The 23,052-nt window shown below is 36.4% G+C and overlaps 1 long non-coding RNA gene across 1 annotated transcript in view; it reads right to left on the bottom strand.

Moving 5' to 3' along the window:
- Window positions 1–13,518: 13,518 nt before the first annotated feature.
- Window positions 13,519–23,052, bottom strand: part of LOC120353172 — an 18,978-nt gene continuing 9,444 nt past the window's right edge. Inside the window, exon 2 of the long non-coding RNA XR_005572218.1 lies at window positions 13,519–13,638. This is a non-coding gene — a long non-coding RNA (uncharacterized LOC120353172). The remainder of the gene's footprint in view (window positions 13,639–23,052) is intronic.

The raw sequence follows: 23,052 nt of genomic DNA, 5'->3' as shown, positions 1-23,052 counted from the left end.
TGGTAGGGTTCTATCGATGGTGGGGAAATTCAGCTTTTATTTAATTTTCGGATCGAAACTGCTTTTTTGGACCTTCATTGACTGGGCTATATCTCAAGCTGATAGTCCACGTAGTTCTTTCCTGTGAAGCTTTTATGAAGCTGATAGTCTCTCATATGTGCCGTTCATACACTATCACCCCAACAAAACAGTAAAAATCTACAATAATCGATAGTAATCGGCTTGAGATAACAGTAAAAGTTGCGACATAAACGCCCTATACCATGGGATATCTACTTACCCTATTGTTTCTCTATGGTACAGGTTGATGCAGGAATAAAGCATGTTTTTCGAACCCGTAGTCCTTGGCATCGGGAGGGGATATTGCCCTGGAACGAATGTTGACAGACGGCCTATACTATAGTGAGGTCCACGTTATAATGGCAGTGGAGAAAGATAGGAGAACAACGTTGCCGAACCTCTGTCTTGTCAATGCCTTCTATAGACGGTAGCTGATACAGGCTCATTGATGTAATATTAAGTGTTCGTTCTCGTTTAAAATAATCAATTATATTTTATTAAGCAAAAAATTTATAAATTTTCATAATTAAGATGTGATATTTTGTTAATTAATTATTAATTCTACATTGTTGAAAGCCGATCTGGCAACAGAGCAAAGCGAGAAAGAGATAGCGCTATCAGCTTTGTTGAATGATAGACAAGGATAGCAATACCATTGTTAATCAAACACTGCCATTATAACGTGGACCTCACTATAAATCCGATGTTGTCGATATTGATCGATATTTAAAAAATGTCGAGTCAGCATTATCAATATCCAAAATATTGATAATCATGATTATTGATATTCAAAAAATCTATAATCATGAGTTGACATGAAGACGTCAACCTAGCGCCGCAGTGCAGGATGGTTTCTCACAGCTTGGCGTTGTTGTCATTTGAGATGGGTGTCTGGCTTGGAAGTGTTTCGGCCGCATTGCCGGATGACTGTTAACGGTTGCCGGAAGATCAAACAGCTGGGTTTTTTTCGTTATTTTTCGTGATAAAGAAATTCTGATTGCAGATTCGTTCTCAGCGACCCCAAGTTTAGCCTGAAGGCTCAGAATGTCAACAATGTTTTAAAATCATTGAAAATCATCATGAAAAGTCATTAATATGGTAGTACACCACGTTTCTGGAAACTTATTACTGGTGACTGGAGTTATTATTGACACACAAAAAATCAAAATAATTGTGAGAAAGAAAACTGCTGATGAACGCGAATAAGACCGCCACTCCATTGTTCTATTGTCTCGGCTGCTTGGCTGAGCCTGGCTGGAGGGATCAAATAACCGACTGGATTGATCTTTCGTCTGTCCGCTAGGCGGAACTTCGCCGACCATTGCTGGGTGGAAGATGTTACTGCGGCCGCTCGCATTCCCACCAACGCTGCTATTACTTGCTGTCTCAGCGCCTAGTCCGATTCAGCCAAGCAACCAGCCTGCACTGAGGAGCTAGGTTCAGAGCGGGAACTGGTCTGGTTTGCACACAGCCAAGGTCAAGAAAGGAAAGGAGAGGGGATGACTTGCATTTCATAATAATTGAAGTAGTTAACACAATTACCAATAGATGGCATGTAATCCTTAACAGTCATGTTTATGAAATAACATCATCTATCGGTTTCCATATGCACAGGTCCTGGAGTTCCTTACTTACTTAAGGGCAAGTCACACCGAGCTCGCGTCCGCGGCGGTAGCGAAGTCAAAAAACTCGCCTTCCATGTTATTAAGTTGTGCAGGTCACACCGAGCTCGCTACCGCGGAGGTAGTACCTCGGCGGTAGTTTCACTTCGCGAGCCAGGCGAACTTTTGAAACGTCTCCTAGTGGTACTCCCACCACAGCGGTAGTGAGCTCGGTCTGACGTGGCCAATCTAATAACATGGAAAGCGAACTGCACAACTTCGCCATCGGTAGCGCTCTGGTTGCCGGCCTTCCCCCACTTCTAGAGAACCAGCCTCCTCAAAACAAGAACAAAACCAAACTACCGCTGGCGGACGTTTTTTGGTGTGAACTGCTTCCAGAAAAACTACCGCCGCGGGAGCGAGCTCGCTACCGCTAGCAGACGTTGGTGTGACGACCGCTTTACTCCTTGGCGCTACAGCTCATTCAGAGCCTTGACCTCCTCTAAGAAGCCTCTCCATTCGTCTCTATTGGCAGCCTTACATCTCCATCCCCTGACCCCCAGCTTCCTAATTTTGTCCTCCACATCCTCCAGCCAACGCTTTCTCAGCCTTCTCCCTCCTGGGTTGTTTCTGAAGACCTTTTTACTTTCCTTGCCCTATTTCCATAGGTAAGGAAAGTATTGCATTTCGAAAAAAATTAAGGTACCCCAATTTATAAATTTCTATACGTTTCAAGGTCCCCTGAGTCCAAAGAAGTGGTTTTTGGGTATTGGTCTGTATGTGGTGTGTGTGTGTGTGTGTGTGTGTGTGTGTGTGTGTGTGTGTGTGTGTGTGTGTGTGTGTGTGAGTGTATGTGCGTCTGTGTACACGATATCTCATCTCCCAATTAACGGAATAACTTGAAATTTGGAACTTAACACTTAACACTTACACTATAAGGATCCGACACGAACAATTTCGATCAAATGCAATTCAAGATGGCGGCTAAAATGGCGAAAATGTTGTCAAAAACAGGGTTTTTCGCGATTTTCTCGAAAACGGCTCCAACGATTTTGATCAAATTCATACCTAGAAAAGTCATCGATGAGCTCTATCAACTGCCACAAGTCTCATATCTGTAAAAATTTCAGGAGCACTGCACCATCTATGCAAAGTTTGATTTTAGATTCTCAATAATTGAGAGTGGAAATGTTACTGGACATTAATTGCAGAGATTTTCATGCTCAATCTTTTCCACTTGAAATTCCTTGTTTAAATTGTATTTGAAGGCTGATAATTATTATTAATATAATATATATATATATATAATTATTATCAGCCTTCAAATAGAATTTAAACAAGGAATTTCAAGTGGAAAAGATTGAGCATAAAAATCTCTACAATTAATGTTCAGTAGCATTTTCACCTAAAATTGAAAATAAGCTCGAAGTTAGAGAAAATAAGATTATTCAAACTGTTGGCAACTGTTGATTCTATTAAATCATTCACTTTGAAGAGATAGCAGACTTCGTGTGTCTGCAGCACTATTGCCCTGTCACCAGCTGGCTCGGATCTTAGAAAAGTAGACTTGAGATGCGCGGGAACACTAGCGTCAGTTGATCAATTTTCATAACGGCAAGGAAAGTTGTGTGAGTGCACCACACCAGATTTTTACAATTATTGAGTCACTCATCCTCTCAACGTGTCCCAAACGCCTCACTTTTATCTCATCAACAATTTGACATTTCTGGTACAGATCACGCAGCTCTTGATTTGCCATTTGTCATTCACCATTAACATATACATATACTGGACTAAATATCCTTCTCAAAACCATTCGCTCCCAATACATCCTCATCCTTCCTTGTTAAAGCCCATGTCTCTGCTCCATACAACATAACTGGCTTTATGACTGTTTCTTTGACCGAACGAAGTGAGTTCTATGTTTTAACTCAGATTTTCTTTTGTCTGTATGTATGTAACCACTACCTCCGTAAACAAAGCCGTAGTGCATTCGTGTGACGTCAGCAAAGGTAGGGCTCCTACACCAATAAAAACACTAGCTGATATAGATCAGCTGAAATCAACGAATTTTCATTGGTGTAGGAGCCCTACCTGTGCTGACGTCACACGAATGCACTACGGCTTTGTTTACGGAGGTAGTGATGTAACGCACTCACGGCCAAACGCGTTGATAGAATTCGATGAGATTTGGCACGAATATTCCTTTTTCAACTGCGCGGTCGATGTATACACAAGGTTTTTTGAAATTTTGCATTTAAAGTACTAGTAGTTCTGTGAACAGTAGACCTCGCAGTTTTAAACCGCAGCCTCCTCTTATACTGTCCATCAGAGTAAATCCTGTCTGTATGTCGTGTCGGCGAGATATCGGTGTGAAAACGGCTAATGGCTGTTGGGGTTGGTGTATCAGATATGCTAACATCAAAAGCTAATCTCCATCAAGATATGCTGGCAACAGGACAGCCCGAGTTCAAAGCAGAGAAAGTTCGACAGACAATATTATGTTATTTTAGTTATTAATTGCATGCGTTATTGCACGCAATCAATAGTTCATTTAATAGTGCAATACCGGGGCACCGAGCTTCGTTCGTTATTTTTATTTATTGATAAACAGAACACAATTCTCTAAAATGATCTTGTTTATATTTTACAGCTGGCTATACATCAGCTTATGATAATAATTGCATTCAATGAGGCATGCAATTAATAGTCTACACAGCTGCTGATTTTTTACCAAGTTACATTGAGATATTGAATTGAAGGCGTCATGGCATGCAATTTATGATCCACTCGACAGCTGATTTATGATGAATAATTCTATAGTCTGAATTTCTACTCTAATAGTGGCGTATGAAGGAGTCTCCTTTTTCCTTTTATATTATCCTTGAAATGCAAAATTTCCAAAAACCTTGTATATACGTCGACGCGCAATTTAAAAAGGAACATACCTGTCAAATTTCATGAAAATCTATTACCGCGTTTCGCCGTAAATGCACAACATATAAACATTCAACAATAAGAGAAATGCCAACCCGTCGACTTGAATCTTAGACCTCACTTCGCTCGGTCAATAAAAGTATAGGAATTTCCTCCATACTCCGATATCACTATAATAATTATCATTTACTCTGAAGATAGGATTATTCAGACTATATAATTATTATTCATAATCAATCAGCTGACAAGTGGATTATTCATTGCATGCATTACACAGATGTCTGGAGAAGCCGGTGAACAGGTGACACCAGATACTTGTGGATGAGAAAACTGCGTGAGGTCTACTGTTCACAGAACTACTAGTATATTTGTATTATCACTTTCCTTGACGTGTTCAAATTCGTTCTAATTCAATGTGTTCACATGCATTTCAATTAAAATTCATTTCTAATTCTAGGTATTGGAGTTCCTATTGCAATTACAGCGGTTAGAGGAGGACAGCGGATGTACGGGAGAGAGAGTCGAACTAGCTTTCGTCAACAATCGATATGACGCAGTCGAATCGGTTCGATATCTCGAAGTTCTCCAGCAACTGCTCGATTTGGGTTTCAACGAAGCGAAAGTCGCCGAAGCGCTCGCCCAACATGCCAACGATAGGGACAAGGCTCTGGAGTCGCTCATCTCCTAACTGGGGAGATTGCTCGTACTTGGAGTTGTCGAAGTTGAAGTCACCGAATCACTGATTTCTCGAGGACAAAGACTTGCTCGAACTTGGAGTTGTCGAAGTTGAAGTCACCGAATTGTGCTAGATCTCTGATTTGTGGAGGACAAGAAAAGACTGAATTGAAACTATTGGAGGTCCAGTTGCACAAAAGGTGGTTAGATTTTAATTAGTGATGAATTTCACTAGACAGAGAAGGTTTTTTCGAAAAAATCCTTATCTAATTAGTAATTGTGAAATTGATTGCAATTTATATTTAATCAGTTTTTGTGCAACTGCCACTAGTCCCGGGTCTCCGAGCTCGGAATTTAGCCAAGTTCTAGACTTTAAACAGCTGGAGTCAGAAAATTGGCTTTCCAAAACTGGGTGTAGTCACAGTTTTTATGATAATATTTATTTTCTTATTTCTATAATTGGAAACGTTTTTCCTTGCAAAATGAAACATTCCTAAATAATTCAAAATAGCTGAAACTTTACACCATTTTCTCTTTATTTTATTTTGTGTTCTGTTTTCTAGTTTTTCGAAATTTAATTTAAACATGGACTGCGACTGCGCCCCGTTTCGGAAAGCCAATTTTCTGACTCCAGCTGTTTAAAGTCTAGAACTTAGCCAAATGCCGAGCTCGGAAACCGGCCTAAGTCATTGAGGAGCTTTTTCAACATTGAAATGAGAGAGACAGAGCAGATAAACGACAGAGACACTAGAGTCCCATTTATAGATTTGTAAATATTGATTCCCTTTTGAAAATATGGATTTTGTGAACTGTGAAAATAAGAATTCAAAAACAGAATTTGTATTTAAGATGCCTTTGTGATAATATTATAAATACCCAACGTTAGTAGACAGAAGGTTGATCACTCACAGGTGTAAGATTCGAAGTGGTGGGGGGAACGCCAGCGTGACGTCACGTGTAGTAAAAAAGTTATCGAGTAACCACACTGAGCATACAGTTTATTCACTGCATCTATATATATAAAAGCGAAATGGCACTCACTCACTCACTCACTCGCATAACTAAAAATCTACCGGACCAAAAACGTTCAAATTTGGTAGGTATGTTCAGTTGGCCCTTTAGAGGCGCACTAAGAAATCTTTTGGCAATATTTTAACTCTAAGGGTTGTTTTTAAGGGTTTAAAGTTCGTCTTTTAGCATGTATATTCTTCTTCTCCCAATCTCTTAATTATAATTGACATTTCCATATCATATGTTACTATAGAACTTTAATGTAGATAGAGTACCTCTTCGAAACAGTTGTTAACTGGCAACTAAATTAATAATTTTGTCAAGTTGGCATTAAGTTGAGTTGACTTTGTTAGGTTGGCACCAAGTTGAAGATTTAAATGCATTTATCGCGGAGAAATTGATTGGGCACTGCTACTTCAATCCTGGGAATATTATATTACTAGCAGTCAGGCTCGCTTCGCTCGCCATATCCGTTTAACCAGCCGTTTAGTCTGGACCCCCGATTGGATTGTCCTAACATATGATAAAAATTCCCAAATGAAAAATGCAGGCGAGCGAAGCGAGCCTGCTGATCTCATTCTTGGACGATCCAGTCGGAGGTCCAGGGGGCGGAGCCCCCTGGCTAGACGGATATGGCGAGCGAAGCGAGCCTGACGGCTTCTTCAAATACATGGTCGTTTAATCCCCTCAAGATTGACCTGGAGCTTAAAAATTCTCCATATTTATAGAGCGAATGAATCACCGATTCTAATGATGTTGTTAAATATTTCAAGTTTATTCAACTTTTATGAATAAAGTGAAGTTGAAAGTTTTTCAAGAATCTAAAAACGTGACACGAAAATGTTAATAAGCTGGAAAAGCGTTAGTAGACAATGGTATACTATTATAATTTCAGATTAACCCATAAAAAATCTTGATAAACCAATGCATTGCAATAAACCGATCCCAATAAATCCGATGAATTTTATTCATGTAAATGCACTGAAACAATATGCTGGTATCGAGGACATGTTGCACGAGAATCAAAATATCTCATCCCCGAAATTCACAAGCTGATGTATAGCCAAACTACAAAATATAAACACGACCTAGAAGATGAAGAAACCTTAAGGGTTTGAAAGGGAAGGTTAGGAGGTGGGGTTTTTGCTGTTATATGGCAAAATACTTGTATTATTCAAATGTTTTGATAATTATTGTGAAGCAGAAACAGAAATCTTGCATGTCAGAAAATGTTTGTGTTATATAATTTGACTATACGTCACCGTATGATTTTCAAGAATGCGATATTCTGCCTACACTGTACTACAGCCTACGTCACGGCTACAGTTCCCCCACTCCAATTGAATTTCAACGAAAATACTATAGATGAGTGACCAACCTTCTGTCTACTAACTTTGATAAATACCTTATTGGCAGCTTTCAATATTTAAAGTATTGATTATAATTTTTTTATCGATATCCAATTTTATCGATTCTTGTAAATTGATTATAATGTATTATTATATAGTTATCTACTGGAAGTTCAGGAGATTTATGTACTAAGGTGGGTTTTCGTTTGTGTATATCCGCGTTCGAGAACTACTTTCAATATGAAATAGTTATTTGTGCAACTAGTGCGCAAAGTGACAGTTTGCTGCACCGAAAGAAACGTTTACGCCCGAGCCGTAGGCGAGGGCGGAATGGTTTCTTGAGTGCAGCAGAGGAACTTTGCGCACGTATTTCACATTAAGTTTTTCCTACAGTTATCATTGAATATGAAAAGTGGGTAATTATGGGTAAAATTGCCTGAAATGCATCAAATGTTTTTCTGTGTAATTTTATTATTGATATAAACCTTAATTTATTGTGAAATTGAATAAAAATGTTGTGGTTGGTTATAAGTGATCTACTTAAGCTGGTTGCACCTCTGCTCACTATAGCAGCCACACCAGTCACTCTTACCAACTTCATTTTGATTTTGCTGCACTGTTGCTCCATATAACCTACTAAGTATTTTGCGTTGTCATGTTGAAAATCTGGAGTGCAGGAAAAATTTTTCCCGCACTAGAGCGGAAAAGTGATTCTTTGCGTTCTGTAATCAGTGCAGCAATGGCCACTTTTCAACGTAACTGTAGGAAAAAAATATTTATCTCAGTACGCTTTTGATTGCTTGAGCGATTCGTAAAAATAGCACTTTCCCAAACTTTAAATCGTATCTATTTGTATCGTATTCACACTGTTGATATCCTACGTCATTCCATTTAATTGACCGAGCGAAGTGAGGTCCAAGATTCAAGTCGACGGTTTGGCATACTTAATGTTTGAATGTTTATATGTTTTTAGAAAATTTTTGTTTCACTAGATCAACAATACCATGATGAAGAATCCATCCTCAAAATCTCATAGGTTTATATCGTACCGAATTTGAAATTAGCTTGATGATATAAAAATCAAAAAACTTGGAAAAATATCACGAGTAAAAAGTTTATTTTTAGCCTTTGCGCAGCCTTAATGAATTTTCATATCTGAGATTCAATATATTGTTGATTGAAAAGTCTACATTGTTGAAAAACGTTGTGGAGGCGGTAAAGGATAGCGCTATCTGCGTTGTGGAATGATAGACAAGGATAGCAACACCAATGTTAATCAAATACTGCCATTATAACGTGGACCTCAATATAACGATCTTGTCGTTTATTGCCATGATATTACAAATATATAATACAGTGTGATTAAAAATTAATGGCCCAATTTCAAGGAATTTGAATGTGAATTCTCATGAACCAAGGTGTAGGAACCCTGCTCTTTTTACTATGATTTATTATTACAGTAATAATTTATCTTTTAATTGACCGAGCGAAGAGAGGTCTAAGATTCAAGTCGACGGTTTGGCATTTCTCCTAATGTTTAAATGTTCAAATGTTTATATGTTGCGCATTTACGGCGAAACGCGGTACGGAAATAGATTTTCATGAAATTTGACAGGTATGTTCCTTTTTTAATTGCGCGTCGACGTATATACAAGGTTTTTGGAAATTTTGCATTTCAAGGATAATATAAAAGGAAAAAGGAGCCTCCTTCATACGCCAATATTAGAGTAACAATCAGACTATAGAATTATTCATCATAAATCAGCTGACAAGTGATTACACAGATGTGTGGAGAAGCCAGTCTATTGCTGTATTTCCATAAGGTCTATAGTTTCAATCAGGTACTTGTGGATGAGAATACTGCGTGAGGTCTACTGTTCACAGAACTACTAGTATAACAATGATGAATACGATATATCAACTGACTGGATATGATATAAATACATTCAATCTATAGTGAGGTCCACGTTATAATGGCAGTGGAAAATAGAAAACTATTTCTTTTCAATTGGAAGCATTATCTAATTTTTTAGAACATATTTTAGAGCGTGGATTATTTTTTTTCTCTATTATCGTATGAAATCAGGAAACAACCAATGTAAAGCTGCGTACAGATTTACGCGCCGCGAACATTAGCAATTCACTTTTAATCAGCTGATGCCAAGCTTTTTATATCTATATCTTATACCGTTTCTGTAAAAATACAGATATAGTCAGCTGATTAAAAGTGAATTGCTCATGTTCGCGGCGCGTATATCTGTACGCACGTTTACAAATTATTTCAAGCATAACTAACTGATTGCAACTCTCACCAGCGGGCAAGGCTTAGTTCCTTTTGCTGGTGATACCAAATTACACATGAAAAAAAATTGTTTGATTAGCAATGGTATTGCTATCCTTGTCTATCATTCAACAAAGCGGATAGTGCTCTCTCTTTCTCGCTTTGCTCTGTTGCCAGATCGGCTTTTAACAATGTAGAAGTTATAATTAACTAAGAAAATAGTTCGTATGATGAATAATGAACGTTCATCATTATGTAATTTTTGAAAATCTAATTTTTTGCTTAATAAAATATAAATTATCATTTTAAACGAGAATGAACAGTTAATATTACATCAATAAACCTGTATCAGCTACCGTCTATAGAATGCATTGAATAATCAACTAACAACATATTTCATCTTGATTATGAACGTTCATTATGAAATTATTGAAAATATAATTGATTATTTTAAACGAGAATGAACAATTAATATTACATCAATAAACCTGTATCAGCTACCGTCTATAGAATGCATTGAATAATCAACTAACAACATATTTCATCTTGATTATGAACGTTCATTATGAAATTATTGAAAATATAATTGATTATTTTAAACGAGAATGAACAATTAATATTACATCAATAAACCTGTATCAGCTACCGTCTATAGTCAGTGAGCTTCAGTGTTTACAAGTTTGTGTTTCTTGAATGGTTCCCAATTTTCTTAAATAACTCAATATTATTCGTTACAAATGGTAATTGACTGGAATATTTCTGATTAATTTATTGATTCAAGCCATCTAAAATTCAAAATTTATTGTTTTAATGTGTATTTTGGACTAAAAATTGTACTCGTGAAATTCTAACCTTATCTTTGACTTTGTCACCTTTAAATTTGGATGAAAAATAGCACATGGACTACCTTATTATTTTATCTTTCAATGTTATTACATTAGTGTCATTTGCATTGTAATTAAATAAATAAATAGAAGGCATTGACAAGACAGTGAGGATCGGCAACGTTGTTCTCCTATCTTTCTATATTATTATAGCCTCCAACTATAGTAAGGTCCAAGTTATAATGGCGGTATTTGATTAACATTGGAGTTGCTAGCCTTGTCTATCATTCGACAAAGCAAATAGCACTATCCTTTCCTATCTTTCTCCACTGCCATTATAACGTGGACCTCACTATATTGTTTTGGATATTTGCTGTTTTGACTTAACGCATGCGCAGCTGAACGCGGATCTACAAAAACGAAACACCAGCTCAACGTTTATAATCTATTATTATAGTTATTATCCTCTGAATATGTAGCAGAAATATTTATATTTAACTAGGGATGGGTATCGATACATCGATGTTTAAAAACATCGATGTTTCAACATCAAACATCGATGTTCTTAACATCGATGTTTTTAACATCGATGTTTTCTGTTCGATGTTTTTCACTTATCGATGTTGAAGTGAAAAAACATCGATGTTTTGTCTTTCGATACCCATCCCTATATTTAACCAATATACTATTCATAAAAGAAGAAATAGGCTTCACCTATAGTGAAGTCCACGTTATAATGATAGTGATTGATTAGCAATGGTATTGCTATCCTTGTCTATCATTCAACAAAGCGGATAGCGCTATCTCTTTCTCGCTTTGCTCTGTTGCCAGATCGTCTTTGAACAATGTAGAATTAGACTCAACTGACACTTAGGCGACTCAGGTGGAGAAGAGACTGGACTCTAGTGGAGAGCATGTGTTTTGAAATGGTGACGTCGCGGAGACTAGAATCGACTGGTCTGAGTGTCACCATTTGGAAACACATGCTCTCCACTAGAGTCCAGTCTCTTCTCCACCTGAGTCGCCTAAGTGTCAGTTGAGCCTCAATCTGAATGTAGAACAATCTAGTATTATCTTTTTCCAACTCCAATCATCGTTTTTTGAAAATGTAGAAATTTAATTAATCAACAAAATATTTATTTATTCTTATGGCTTTTATCGGCAGAGAGATCCTTTCGGATGTTCTGCCTTGCCCTATTACCCAATGTCATTTCCTATCAACACACAAGTTTAATTTTAATTAAAATATTTAATCTCAATTAAGAAAATCATAATAAATATGCTTTCCTAACGGATAAAGCAGATCGATAATTTCTAACAAGAATTAACAGTTAATATTACATGAGATATTCCGGTATCAGCTATCCTCTATAGAAGATTCTCTGTCTTGAAATAAAATATAATTGATAATTTTAAACGAGAATGAACAGTTAATATAACATCAATAAACCTGTATTATTGTAATCCTTGAAATTTATCAAGTTTTATAATATTTTTCAATTTTTTAATGCATTTTCAAGTGTAATAATAATTTGTTTCAGATGGAATTAAATAGAGAATGCATTTATTCGAATGCTAATTAATATATAATTATTATTGAACGAAAATCCTAAATAAATGCTGCAAATATTGGGAGGTACCGGGTTCGATTCCCGGGCTGGCAACTAATTTTTGGATAGTGGTTCTCATCGAATTTCCATCTAGCTGTTAACCCTGTTGTCAATGTCTGCAGTAGAAGAGGTCTTCGGGGTGATTTGCAGCATTTATTTAGGATTTTCGTTCACTAATAATTAATAATTATAATTTGTTTCATCTTTCTGATCAACCGAGATACAAAATTTTTAGTATAATGTATATTTGGACTGTAAATTTTTGTGATCTTTATAAAAGTGTTTTCATAACCTCATTTGGACTATTTTTATCAAAATTAGGGAGAGGAACAGTTTTGGGTTTATCCTGTTGATTCTCTCCCAATCATTAATTTGATGTTGTGATTAAGGAATGTAATGTAAATGTATCAGCTACCGTCTATAGAAGGCATTGACAAGACAGAGGTTCGGCACCGCTGTTTTCCTATCTTTTTCAACTGCCATTATAACGTGGACCTCACTGTACTGAATTTGAAAACATTCTGAAAATCATTTCCAGTAATTAATTTTGAATAATTATTGAATTTCTATGTTAATAAATTTTTTCAAACCAATTTTTGTGGATTACTATATTTGTGATATTCCATCCTACTAGAGTCTTATGATCAATTAGTTTATCGATTAGTATAAAGTTATTATTTTTTAAATTTATAATTCCTACTACGCAATTATCAGTATATATTTAGTAGTCATATTTTTGTTATTATAATAACTATACCTGTTTTTATCATGTTGAAGTTTAGGCCTACTAACATAGAGAAAAGATAGCTTTAGAAGATATGCCATAGTTTGTTGAATTCATTCAAAGTTTGGAAGCTTTGTATCTAATTATGGTGTTGTGTATCAAGTTGAGATGAAACTGTATCATATTGGTGTGATACTGTATGGTGATATTCCATGGTAGAGGATTGCAAATTTCTTCCCCGATTACTGTCGACTACTGTCTATTATTGGTGTGTTGTTGGGAGTGTAGGAGTGTAAGAAGGGCACAGTATGAGAGACTACCAGCGTCACATAGCTTCACCAAAAACAACTACTAGGACTATCGGCTTCAGTTAACACTCACATTTGCAACATAGACACCCTATACACTGTCTATTATTAGTGTGTTGTTGGGAGTGTAAGAGTGTAAGAAGGGCACAGTATGAGAGACTACCAGCGTCACATAGCTTCACCAAAAACAACTACTAGGACTATCGGCTTCAGTTAACACTCACATTTGCTACATAACGGTCCTTTACCACGGCATATCTTCTTGAGCTATCTTTTTTCTATGGTAATATAGAGATATTTTCATTGATATTACCCTTTTGTTTTCTGAACCCTTTAATATAAAACAATTGTGTGAATGTGTTTTATATAAACTAGTTTTTAAAACTAAAGGGTAAGCTACTAAAGAATTATTTCTTATTGAGAATCTGTTTTTAAAATACTTTATTTGGAAATATGGAACAATCCAAGAATTGTTAAAATAAGCTTGTAATTTTATCAAAAAATTGATGAAATATTTTGATTATATAACTAAGAGTATGCTTGAAGGTCAATTAAAATTAATTGAACTTTTTACATTTTGCTTTATTTTTACTTTCCTTGCCCTATTACCATAGGTAAGGAAAGTATTGCTTTCCGAAAAAAATTAAGGTACCCCAATTTCTGAATTTCTATACGTTTCAAGGTCCCCTGAGTCCAAAAAAGTGGTTTTTAGGTATTGGTCGGTATGTGTGTGTGTCTTTGTACACGATATCTCATCTCCCAATAAACGGAATGACTTGAAATTTGGAACCTAAGGTCCTTACACTATAAGGATCCGACACGAACAATTTCGATCAAAGGCAATTCAAGATGGCGGCTAAAATGGCGAAGAAGTTGACAAAAACATGGTTTTTCGCGATTTTCTCGAAAACGGCTCCAACGATTTTGATCAAATTTATACTTAAAATAGTCATTGATAAGCTCTATCAACTGCCACAAGTCCCATATCTGTAAAATTTCAGGAGCTCCGCCCCATCTATGCAAAGTTTGATTTTAGATTTCCAATTATCAGGTCTCAGATATAATTTAAACGAAAAATTTCGAGTGGAAAAGATTGAGCATGAAAATCTTTACAATTAATGTCCAGTAACATTTTCACATAAAACTGAAAATAAGCTCGAAATTCGAGAAAATGTGATTATTCAATTGCAAACTGTTGATTCTATTAAATTATTCAGTATGAAGAGATAGCAGACCTCGTATGTCTCCAGCGTTATTGTCCTATCACCAGCTGGCTCAGATCTTAGAATAGTAGACTTGAGATGCGCGTGAACACTAGCGTTAGGTGATCAATTTTCATAACGGCAAGGAAAGTTGTGTGAGTGCGCCACACCAGATTTTTATCCTATACTATTAAACGAGCAACTTCTGTTTAGATGTTTGGATGTTTTTATGTTTGTATTTCACCGGATCTCGAAAACGGCTCTAACGATTCTCACGAAATTCAGAACATAGTAGGTTTATAATATAAAGATTCGATTGCACTAGGTCTCATCCCTGGGAAAACTTGCTGAAGGACATTAAAAGGATAATTATTATTCATCCTTGGAAAAACAGCTGATAATAATTATTTCGTCGTCTGTTGGTTATGAAGTGAGTGAGCGAGTTCATGTGTGTGGGACTGTGTCAAAATTATGACCCAGCTGTTGAATTTTTGTAATCATTCAATCAGGTACTTAGTGCAAAACAGCCGGGTTATTTTCAATCCTGATTAATTCCAGTAGATCCATCCTTTTGTTATGGTCTTCTCTGATTTGGTTCACGTGAAGTTAATCAGGATTAAAATTTAACCGGCTTTTGTGCAACTGGGTCTTTGTGAGGGAAATGTTTGCATTCCTCTGGGAATTAATCTCAATTTACTGTGATGAGATAGAACATTTTATGAATGCTATTAGAATTTCTTCTTTCGTAATAAATTTTTTTATTTTGTACTCCAGAGCAAAGCTCGGTTCCCCATATTATCTTTTTAACAGAAAATCTAATATTATTTATAGCATCTGATTAACATTTGGGTGCTATACTTGTCTGTCATGAGACATTTGTAGATTGATTGAATGATTGCCTTAATTATTAAGGGCGGAGTTAGAACTCTAGATCCTCTCTGCCACATATTTGGTAGAGTTAGTGGGGAGGATATTTTTAATATTCTTCCCAAAGAATGGACATTGATATGTCCAAAGCTCCGCCAATTTATGTAGATGCATAACAATATGATTATTATCTATAGTTATTATATTACAAAATTGCTTTTTCATATCATATACAGTTCAATAGTTATTTTCTTAGTCTATATTATGTAAATTCATCTATAACTTTGCTGTATTGTAAGCTATTGTATATAAGTGTATAAGCCAGTATATATTGTAATCTACATTAATAAAGTACTCAATCAATCAATCAATCAACCACATAGCCCTATATACGTATAGACTATGAAGAAATATAATTTACTTTCGTACTCTACTATAGTGAGGTCCACGTTATAATGGCAGTGGAGACAGCGTTGCCGATCCTCTGCCTCGCCACTGCCTTCTGTAGAGGATAGCTGATACCAGTATATCTGATGTAATATTAACTGTTCCTTCTTGTTTGAATCTTGATGGTATAGGGTGTCTATGTTGCAAATGTGAGTGTTAACTGAAGCCGATAGTCCTAGTAGTTGTTTTTGGTGAAGCTATGTGACGCTGGTAGTCTCTCATACTGTGCCCTTCTTACACTCCCAACAACACACTAATAATAGACAGTGTATAGGGTGTCTATGTTGCAAATGTGAGTGTTAACTGAAGCCGATAGTCCTAGTAGTTGTTTTTGGTGAAGCTATGTGACGCTGGTAGTCTCTCATACTGTGCCCTTCTTACACTCCCAACAACACACTAATAATAGACAGTGTATAGGGTGTCTATGTTGCAAATGTGAGTGTTAACTGAAGCCGATAGTCCTAGTAGTTGTTTTTGGTGAAGCTATGTGACGCTGGTAGTCTCTCATACTGTGCCCTTCTTACACTCCCAACAACACACTAATAATAGACAGTGTATAGGGTGTCTATGTTGCAAATGTGAGTGTTAACTGAAGCCGATAGTCCTATAGTTTGTTTAAAACTTCTTCATACTTTGCCTGGAGGGGCGAACTAAACCAGGTGGGAGCTGACAAACCAGTTCAGCCAATTGGAACGGGAATAGAACCACGCGGTAGTCATGGTAACAGGCATAGATGCCAGATTGTTTCACCCACACGCACAGTATCGCACACGTGCATTCTGAACCATAACTTCGCCAGAGAAGGTTTGCTCTGCGTTTGTCTTGCGTATGGTCAGTGTTCTGCGTAAAATAATCACTATTATTAGATTTATAGAGTTGTGAGTGTGTCTTTTGATTGTACAGTGTGCGTGAGTGTGTTTTTTAAATATAAGTTACAACTAAAATTTTAAAGTGTACAATCATTTTATTGTGTATTCAATATATTTATCCGTGATGGAAAGTGGAGAAGCTAGGAGAAAGAGAGGTCACTCTAGTGTTCAGCCAGCTAAAACACCTCCTTATTCTATAGGTTTTTAAAAATCTTTCTCAGAATAACCAACAAGCTGCAGATTTTAAAATCAGAATGATATAGCTCACGAGCGAGTACTTCAGCCCAGGGTCTCACTAGTTTTTATAGTAAGTTTCATAGAAGCACGGAATAAAGAAGTGCTTATTGCTCATTACTTAGCATTACTTACTTAATTAGCATTGGCAAATGCATTTTTTTTATTAAATTTCATCTCTTGACTCACAAACTATTACTTATTAATCTCTTCATTACTCCGTGGTTGAAGGGAAATACTCACATATTATGTGAGACGTCTTATTAAGACGTCTCACAGACGTATAGGCCTACTTCAGCTATGAATATTATTTATACTCATTAAGGTCAAAATAAGTAATGTCGACTATGTAGGCTCATATTGTGTCCCTTTGTGTTTTGTAAATCAGTTAATTCTTCATCACAGACACACTTTTTCTCTATGTATTTAACACGACATGCAGTCAAAATTTATCTTTTGACTGCATGTCGTGTTAAATACATAGAGAAAAAGTGTTTTAATACATCGCAGCTCAGAATGGATCAAGGAACCATCATTATTATTATAGAGTTTTCTTGTACCCAAAATTGATTTGATGAAAGTACCTACTGACCGCCTCTTCTTTCCCCGTCTGTAGGCTTATAAGAGAGTACTCATTATTCTCACTCGTGAATGACCGTGTAAATACGGCAACACCGCGGCAGCTGCATCCCACCTTTTCGCTACTCACCGTATCCCTCCAAGTACGAAGTAAATTAAAACACACTATAGTAGTTGTTTTTGGTGAAGCTATGTGACGCTGGTAGTCTCTCATACTGTGCCCTTCTTACACTCCCAACAACACACTAATAATAGACAGTGTATAGGGTGTCTATGTTGCAAATGTGAGTGTTAACTGAAGCCGATAGTCCTAGTAGTTGTTTTTGGTGAAGCTATGTGACGCTGGTAGTCTCTCATACTGTGCCCTTCTTACACTCTTACACTCCCAACAACACACTAATAATAGACGTGTATAGGGTGTCTATGTTGCAAATGTGAGTGTTAACTGAAGCCGATAGTCTAGTAGTTGTTTTTGGTGAAGCTATGTGACGCTGGTAGTCTCTCATACTGTGCCCTTCTTACACTCTTACACTCCCAACAACACACTAATAATAGACAGTGTATAGGGTGTCTATGTTGCAAATGTGAGTGTTAACTGAAGCCGATAGTCCTAGTAGTTGTTTTTGGTGAAGCTATGTGACGGTGGTAGTTTCTCATACTGTGCCCTTCTTACACTCTTACACTCCACACAACACACTAATAATAGACAGTGTATAGGGTGTCTATGTTGCAAATGTGAGTGTTAACTGAAGCCGATAGTCCTAGTAGTTGTTTTTGGTGAAGCTATGTGACGCTGGTAGTTTCTCATATTGGAAGTTCTGTATCTAATTATGGTGTTGTGTATCAAGTTGAGAGAATACTCTATGGGATGGTATTTAAAATGATACAGTATCATCACATATGATACAGTGTTACCAAAATATGATACAGTATCACCTCAACTTGATGAAACACAACACCTTAATTTGATACAAAACTTCCAAACTCTGAATGAATTCTACCCATGGCATATCTTCTCATGCTATCTTTTCTCTATAGTATCACCATGAATGATACAGTATCACCACACATGATACAGTATCCCCAAAATATGATACAGTATTATCTCAACTCGGTGAAACACAACATCATACTTTGATACAAAACTTCCAAACTCTGTATGAATTCTACAAACCATGGCATATCTTCTCATGCTATCTTTTCTCTATTGTATCACCATAAATGATACAGTATCATCTCAACTTGATGATACACAACACCATAATTTGATACAAAACTTCCAAATTCTGTATGAATTCTACAAACCATGGCATATCTTCTCATGCTATCTTTTCTCTATAGTATCACCACACATGATACAGTATCACCAAAATATGGTACAGTATCACTAAAATATGATACAGTATCATCTGAACTTTATGCAGAACACCATAATTTGATACAAAACTTCCAAACTTTGAATGAACTCAACAAACCATGGCATATCTTCTTATGCTGTCACTGTTATTGATAAAAGGCTATCTAGTTGAAAAATGATCAATTTATTGGGGAGAAAGTGGTTGGGAGGGAAATTTGAGTGTGAAAAAGGGAAATTTGATTGTAAAAGAGGGAATTTCTGGGCCTGGCAACACTGAAAGCAAGGTAGAGCAGAGATATCTGAACAATGAATTGTCAGTCGATATAGCGTTGCTATCAGAGAGAGACGAAGTGTTGTGCTATCATTTGAGATAAAGAGAGATAGAGTGAGTACTCAGTGATAAAGGTGTACATATTAGTGTATCAGATTCTTCTCTTCTTCATCTGGATTATAAATATTTTTTTAAATACTCAAAAACCTTGAGAATATTCAAGCAATTGGTGAAACTGTAAGTAAAAAGGATTCAAATTATCTAGAAATATTCTTGTTTCACTATAAGATAAAGTGAGTAAATTGAGTTCTGTGATAAAGAATATCATATTCTTCACTACATCTTTGGGGAAAATTATTTTCAAAAACACAAAATTCTCAAAAATATTGGAAAGTGAGTGAAATTGACTCAAATAATGTTGAAATATTCTTGTTTCACTAAAGATAAGTACCGCTTATCATATGTTACTAGGCTAGCTACTTGTTGCTGATTGTATGTTGAGAGATAAGATATTTTGCTGAGGATGAAGCCGACATGAGCGGTAGACTTGTGCGTGGGCGATGAGATGGATGATAAGATTCGATTACTAGGCTACCGGTACCTACTTGTTGATTATGTGTTGATTGATTGATTGACTGATTGATTGATTGATTGAGTACTTTATTTATGTAGATCACAATATATACTGGTTTATACACTTATATACAATAGCTTACAATACAGCAAAATTATAGATGAATTTACATAATATAGACTAAGAAAATAATTATTGAACTGTATATGATATGAAAAAGCAATTTGTAATATAATAACTATAGATAATAATCATATTGTTATGCATCTACATAAATTGGCGGAGCTTTGTACATATCAATGTCCATTCTTCGGAAACAATATTAAAAAATATCCTCCCCACTAACTCTCTACCAATCTGTGTTGAGTGATAGAATGATAAGATATCTATTTAGCTGAGGATGAAGCCCTCATGAGCGGTAGGCTTGTGCGTGAATAATGAGATGGATGATTAGATTCGATTACTAGGCTGCAGCTACTTCTTGATTGTGTGTTGATAAGATATCTATTTGGCTGAGGATGAAGCCCTCTTGAGCTGTAGGCTTGTGCGTGAATAATGAGATTGGATGAGATCCAAGTTTTAATGGCAGTGGAGGAAGATAGGAGAACAACGTTGCCGATCCTCTGTCTTGTCAATGCCTTCTATAGACGGTACCTGATACCGGTTTATTGATGTAATATTAACTGTTCATTCTCGTTTAAAATAATCAATTATATTTTATTAAGCAAGGAATTATATTCTTCAATAATTTTATAATGAAGTTTCATAATCAAGATAAAATATTTTGTTAATTTTTTATCAATTCTACATTGTTTAAAGACGATCTGGCAACAGAGCAAGGCGAGAAAGAGATAGCGCTACATATCTGCTTTGTTGAATGATAGACAAGGATAGCAATACCATTGCTAATCAAACACTGCCATTATAACGTGGACCTCAATATAGATTAGAATTCATGTGTGCTACGATTCCTTTTTTCTGAGGGTGAAGCCCTCATGAGCTCAAGACTTGTGCGTGGGTAATGAAACAGTAAATTATGTAAGATGGGTGAAGTGATAAGATTTGTTTCTTCTGAGGGTGATGCCCATACGAGTTCAAGACTTGTGCTTGAGTGACTAGACTGTTTATGATATGAGATGAGTTAAATGATAAGATTTGTTTTCTCCTGAGGGTGATGCCCAAACGAGTTCAAGACTTGTGCGTGCGTAATGAAACAGTTGATTATGTAAGATGTGTGGAGAAATAAGATTTGTTTTTGTAAGGGTGATGCCCAGATGAGCTCAAGACTTGTGCTTGAGTGACGAGATTGGTTATGATATGAGTTAAGTGATAAGATTTGTTTTTTCCTGAGGGTGATGCCCACATGAGCTCAAGACTTGTGCCTAGGTAATGAAACAGATAATTATGTAAGATGGGTTGAGTGATAAGATTTGTCTTTTCCTGAGGGTGGAGCCCTCATGAGCTCAAGACTTGTGCGTGGGTAATGAAACAGTAAATTATGTAAGATGGGTGAAGTGATAAGACTTGTTTCTTCTGAGGGTGAAGCCCATTTGAGCTCAAGACTTGTGCTTGAGTGACTAGACTGTTTATGATATGAGATGAGTTAAATGATAAGATTTGATTTCTCCTGAGGGTGATGCCCATACGAGCTCAAGTCTTGTGCTTGGGCTATAAAACTGATAGTTATGAGAGGTTAGTTATGTGATAAGATTTGATTTTTTCTGAGGGTGAAGCCAACATGAGCTCAAGACTTGTGCCTAGATAATGAGACTGTTTCCTGATTTCGTCTCCTGTCTTGAAAGAAGAAGAAGAAGAAAATGGAGACAAGGGGAAAGAAGAAAAATAAGATGAAGAAGAAGAGATGTGAGTGAGACGGAAGAGGCAAAACAGCAGGAAGAGAATGAAGAAGAAGAAGAAGAATATGGTGGAGAAGAAGGAGAAGAAGAAGAAGCAGTAGAAGAAGGAAGAGAAGAAGAAGGAGAAGAATATGAAGAAGAAGAAGGAGGAAAGAAGAAGAAGAAGAAGAGATGTGAGTGAGACGGAAGAGGCAAAACAGCAGAAAGAGAATGAAGGAGAAGAATATGGTGGAAAAGAAGGAGAAGGATATGAAGGAGAAGAAGAAGAAGCAGTAGATAGAAGGATAACGCTATCCGCTTTGTGGAATGATAGACAAGGATAGCAACATCAATGCTAATCAAATACTGCCATTATAACGTGGACCTCACTATATAGCCCTTATACTACTAATGAAGACAAATTGAGTTCAGTTTCCGGCGATCAGTAAAGCGAAACTTGGAATTTTATTGACTTCAATCCATTTGTAACAATAGGCTTAATACTACAAATGAAAAAAATCTGGTGTGGTGCACTCACACAACTTTCCTTGCCGTTATGAAAATTGATCACCTGACGCTAGTGTTCCCGCGCATCTCAAGTCTACTTATAAACAAAGATCTGAGCCAGCTGGTGACAGGACAATAACGCTGGAGACATAGGAGATTGCTATCTCTTCATAGTGAATCATTTAATAGAATCTCGAATTTCGTGCTTATTTTCTATTTTAGGTGAAAATGTTACTGGACATTAATTGTAGAGATTTTCATATTTAATCTTTTCCACTCAAAATTTTTTGTTTAAATTTTATCTGAAGCCTGATAATTGGGAATCTAAAATCGAACTTTGCATAGATGGGGCGGAGCTCCTCAAATTTTTACAGATATGAGACTTGTGGCAGTTGATAGAGCTTATCCAATTACTATTTTTGGTATAAATTTAATCGAAATCGTTGGAGCCGTTTTCGAGAAATTCGCGAAAAACCCTGTTTTTGACAACATTTTCACCATTTTATCCGCCATCTTGAATTGCATTTGATCGAAATTGTTCGTGTCGGATCCTTATAGGGGAAGGACCTTAAGTTCCAAATTTCAAGTCATTCCGTTAATTGGGAGATGAGATATCGTGTACACAGACGCACATACACTCATACATACCACCCACACACACACACACACACCACACACACACACACACACACACACATGTACAGACCAATACCCAAAAACCACTTTTTTGACTCAGGGGACCTTGAAACGTATAGAAATTTAGAAATTGTGGTACCTTGATTTTTTTCGGAAAGCAATACTTTCCTTACCTATGGTAATAGAAAAGCGTAACTTGAAAGTTTATTGACTTGAATCAATATTTCTAGCCTTCAAATGACGGATCTAGGATCTAGGGCAAATGCTTATTATTTATTAATGTAAATCAAGTAG

Source organism: Nilaparvata lugens, chromosome 9 (assembly GCF_014356525.2).
Source record: "Nilaparvata lugens isolate BPH chromosome 9, ASM1435652v1, whole genome shotgun sequence".
Classification (NCBI taxonomy): domain Eukaryota; kingdom Metazoa; phylum Arthropoda; class Insecta; order Hemiptera; family Delphacidae; genus Nilaparvata; species Nilaparvata lugens.
The sequence above is the reverse complement of the archived record's forward strand: the minus strand, read 5'-3'. Positions and strand labels throughout refer to the sequence as shown.